Here is a 5,390-nt window from a genome sequence, read left to right as displayed (position 1 = left end):
ACCTGAGCCAGTTCTATAAGGTGCATAGCATCGGTGACAGCAACACAGGATATTTAACCTATTTCAAGCCCTTTGAACCTGACATTTTTTGTCACTAACAGACAAGTTCGCAAACTCTAACTTGAAGCACATAATTTTTAGGGGGGCTGAGATGAAATTTAGGGGCTTGACCCCCACTAAAAAGGGTCTAAAATCGTCCATGGGTCAGGTTAATTAAGTCTCCTGCTAACTTACAACACTTATAACATTACCGTCGCCAAAATATCCCCGCAAATCAAATCCATACTTCACCATTAACCATCAAACCACTAAACCTGTATGGAAATGAACACGAATGTATGAAGTGTTAAATTCATCAACGATCATATGACACAAGACAACGTCTCTCTCTCCCTCTCTGTGCATTAGTTATAGAATAATTGAGAGCAGCCACAGTCTAAAGGTCAACACTGGCAGCACTCGTGTCAGTGTTCAGTTTTTTAGCAGTGAAAAGTACAGTATACTTTATAGAGCAATTTCTCCATTGACAATTTGAGTATAAGCCATAAAATCATAACCGTCGATGGTAGACTTAAAACCAGCTACAACATGACTAAGCGATTGTATATGCTCATATAGATACCAAAAGTTCATGGGGCACAAACCATGTTTTGAGATACAGTACTTTATTACCCACAATCCTAAACAATCCCACAATCCCACAGTGATGCCTCTGATTGGTGGAACTTATGCTGGTGAGGAGGAGGAGCTGTCGGTACCCGATCTGTGCTGCCTGCACGATCCGTCATGCGCATGCGTAAAATGATAATCCTGTTTTACGAGGATTTCGACACTGCATGAATCACGATCTGTTCCACACTTCTGCCGTTAGCCTCCTCTAACGTTAGTTTAGCTAACAGCTAATTCGGCTAACCGGTTAATGAAATTAGATAATGAAAATATGTACACAGTCTTGTACCTTTGACTTTTTTTGGATTTTCACACATGTTGTATGCTTATGAGTCACGTCGTAGCTGGTTAGCCTAAGGCATGGTCTAAAACTCTCAGTCAGTGGGGGAAATGAATGACAAGCGGTCACATATACTCATACGACGACCACAAAGTAATGAAAAACACAAATTAAACAATTATGAATCAACAGGCCTCCTCACAAATCCCAGCCAAGCTGCTGGGGCTCAACACACACGCCAGCACGCATACACAGAGGCACAGCGGCCACTGACACCAGCAGCAACTATCTAAAGCAAGCAGTGACAGCTAGTAAAACCACTTGACTAAAAAAACTTACCAAAAGCTGCTCATCATTTGAAGAAAATGTACATCCTCATTTCTTTCATTGACTAAAAAAACTCTAAACAAGCTTGAACTATGTGATGCTAGCTAGTATTGCTACAGTTAGCTAACTGGTCCGGAAATGGCCGACACGGCTCTGGCCTGTCAAAGAATACGCCCAACAGGGCAAGTGAAGCCATGACAGTAATGCCTTCAACTTAAGGATGTACATATATTTCAGGAAATGGTGCATCCCTGAGAACAATAACTTTAGATCTGAAATAAATTGTTTCAGAAATATAGCTTTTGGGAAAAAAGTGGTCTCGTGGCACAACTTGACCCAGGTGCGGGGTAAGTTGTGCCTTTGGGGGAATACGTTGGGCTAAATTGTGCCAGTGATTTCTGAAGTAAAACAGAACATTTTAATGTTATGGAAGCAAGACAAATGCAATACAAAATACAAAAAGGCTTTGGCAATAAATGCCTGTTTACATACATAGAACGCTGTCTGTCAATTATGTAAAATATAAGAATAAAGTGACTATTTCTAAACATCCTCTTGTGACTTAGGCCACTTAAAAACGTAATAAAACTTCTCTTTAATAACATAGTGCAAACTCAAAACTGAAATCAGTGTTAGCTAAATTAAACAAATGGCAGGTAGGCCTAACTCAAACACTGACGAGGCATGCCCATCTCCTCACTTCTCCAGATTATCCCCTGTGAGTATGTAGGTCTAGGTGGTCTGGATCTGGCCTACTACTTAACATCCCTCTTGTCAATGCTGCTCCCTTCTGGCTGTACCACCAAGTTTTTGGGGTGTGGGTAGTTTCTTGAGCACATCACCTCTAGGGATGACTCCTTCATCACTGGCACAACTTAACCCAGGCCCTTTGGCACAAATCACCCCAGACCCACAAGTTTGAAAAACTAGCATGATCCAGCAATTAAGAGCTAACATCATGCTAACTCTATAGATTCATTGTGTAGCCTGCTAAAGCACTAAAACATGTGTGAAATGTTTTCAAACTTATAACCTATAATTGTTCAGATACTACAATCAAAAAACCTTAATCATACAAATTTTACTTTGAAAGGAAAAAAACTGTTTTTTGAGCTAAAATGTGCTTACTTCTCATTAGGGATGGCTGACGCGAAACTGACGTTCCGAAGCTTTGTTGAGATCCCAAAGCGCAGATGTTTCGAAACACTGATCCAAAGCGTGATTCAAAATACCCATGTCACGTGACTATGGCTAAATGAAGCTTTGGAGTGTTTCACAAGTGTTTTGACAGGTGGCATGGTCCGCCGAATCAGAGTTTGATTGACAGGGTCTGGAACAGACCACACAATCTCTTGGGTTTTTGTGAGAGGAGTTTGATTTTGAGATAGCGGATTTTTGGTGATATAGTGACATTTATAGTGCGATTTGTTTAGTTATATTTAGGCTTACATTTAAATTTACACATTGACTGATAGGCTTGAGACAGACAAAGTATACATACAGTGGCACATAGATAGATAGATAGATAGATAGATAGATAGATAGATAGATAGATAGATAGATAGATAGATAGATAGATAGATAGATAGATAGATAGATAGATAGATAGATAAAAATGGAAGCTCCGTTTTCATTTTCATTCAGAGCCACAAATGTCAACATTAGGCCCATCATAATCAACATCAACCAGTAGAAACACAGGACAGTTTATGGGAACGTTTTTATGATCGTATCCGTGAAACCAAGATGATACACAATGCTACAGCTGATGCCACAGTGGAAGTGAAAAAATACCTCAACTATGCGTTTTTGCCCAGAACTCATGAGCCCCTAACTTACTGGAAAGACAGAGCAGTAATCTTTCCTCATTTGTATGTCCTTGCTAAAAAATATATTTGCATGCCAGCAACAAGTGTCTCTTGTGAGAGGATTTTTTCAAAGGCTGGAGAAATTATCTGTAAAAAAAGAATTAGGCTAAGTCCTTCCACAGCAGAGGAATTAATATTTTTTAATAAAAATCAATAAAAAAGATTCATAGAGACATTGTGGCTTGATTTCTATTATTAATATTCATTTTTCATGACCAAAATTACATTATGCACAGTGAGGATTTTTTTTTTAATGGCTCGTTGTCAAGGTTGTTTCAGATCAACACCTGCAAGTGACCACTAGGTGTCATCGTTGAGATGGGTGTCGGATTGTTTCGAAGCCTCGACACAATATGGCACATTTGCTTAAACTGTTTCATTGTTTCACGAAGCCTCAATCTGCCCATCACTACTTCTCTTAAAGCTAAGAATCACTCTTACTCTCCCAGTTATTTAAAACAGCTCCAGAGGTCTTTCCAGTGGTTAGCAGTTGGCATGAGGAGACAGAGACAGAAACATGTGCCAATCTTTCAGGAGAGGAGGAATGTTTTTGAAATGTTTGATGACGAGCAGTTAATCAAACGGTATCGTTTGGACAGAGCAGGCATAATATATCATACAATCTAGGCTATATGTAACATTTTTAATTAAAACATGTTGGAAAACATGTATATCTTTCATTTCCAATGTGTATATCATAATGTATTCTCTTGAAAATTCTTTATTGTCAAATGTGTGTCTCAGGTGGAAAACTCTGAGACCATCTGGTGGACAGGTAGAGGATGGCAACGCAGGGGCCCTGGGGAAGGGAGAATGTGGCTGAAGAAAGGCAGAATGAGGAAAGCAGGTGTGTGTGTGTGTGTGTGTGTGTGTGTGTGTGTGTGTGTGTGTGTGTGTGTGCGTGCGTGTGAGAGACCCAGAGTCAAATGATGATCAGGACCATCTCTGTGCATCCATTGCAGAAATACTAGTCTTTATACTAGTCTAATATATCATCAATACTTATATTTCTATTCTATTCTTTTATTTTAATATGTTATTCCTTTTAGGGTGACTTTCAAACATCTTTCCAGGGACTACAGATGAAAAGATTTGCCTTTTTGCTAATTCTGCTGCATCCAACAATGTTTATTAGTGTGCACTTTGCCTGTTGAAAGCCAATACATAAATTAACGTAAAACGTAAATTATAGACGTATATTTATAGATCTGTAAAGTGTCTTGAGATAACTGTTATCTCATATATAATTGTTATGGTTTGATACTTTAAATAAAATTGAATTGAATTGAATTGAACACATTAAGCTAAAATGACTCAGTATTGGACAGAAAATGATTCATTTCAAATAAAATAATTTATTTCAAATAGTAGTACAAAAATCACAATACATTCAGTCCTCTCCTGCCTCAGATCTTAATCATCATAGGCGGAGAGCATCTGTGCTTACTCGACAAACTCAAAACCTTCAGATTTCAAACAAATCTGGTCCTTAGTTCAGTAGGTATAACTGCCTATTTACCAAAGTTATCCCAATGCCAGAATCTCTCTTCACTGCTCCAGTCAGAGGCAAAGGTGTTCTTTCCCCGGACTTTGCCCCGTAATTCAAAAAATGGAAATTATGTGTGTAGCTATATAGTTAAAATACAGAACATTTTATGTTAGAAACTATTTAAAACTCTCTCATACAAAGCTAGTTAGTGAACTTCTGAAAACATTGGGGAAAAAAGGACAAAAATGACGTAAAAAGCAACAAACGTAAAAGAAAAGAAAAAAATGACAACGTGGTCTTAATCTCCCAAAACTAAACATATTTGTTGAAAGGCGACAAATCTCCCTCTTCTAAATATTGGGGGACATATCCCGTGCACCCCCACCATACCCCCCTGCCTATGTGTGTGACATCATTATCAACTGTAGGTCACTGACTTTTAGGTGCCCCAGTAATTCAAGCACACTACCAACTGATCTAGGGAGCAGTTGGAGAAACAGCCATTCAAAGTACCTCTGTGCTGCTAAGGTACATGTGAAATCTCCACCGGGAGGGGGGGGTGTTTCGTGCCCTACATGTGTGTAAATATTAGAACAACCTCTCACGATCATGCGTTCCATCATGCTTCACAAATGACCACAGAGATGAATCAATACCTTTTTGAACTGAAGCTTCACAAAGGTAACATTTATGACAGGGCTATTCGACTCATAGAAAATGTATTTATGTTTCCCCTTTTTGCGTGCGCTCAGTTTAA

Source organism: Perca flavescens, chromosome 19, assembly GCF_004354835.1.
Source record: "Perca flavescens isolate YP-PL-M2 chromosome 19, PFLA_1.0, whole genome shotgun sequence".
In the NCBI taxonomy this organism is placed as follows: domain Eukaryota; kingdom Metazoa; phylum Chordata; class Actinopteri; order Perciformes; family Percidae; genus Perca; species Perca flavescens.
This window is presented reverse-complemented; position numbering follows the sequence as displayed.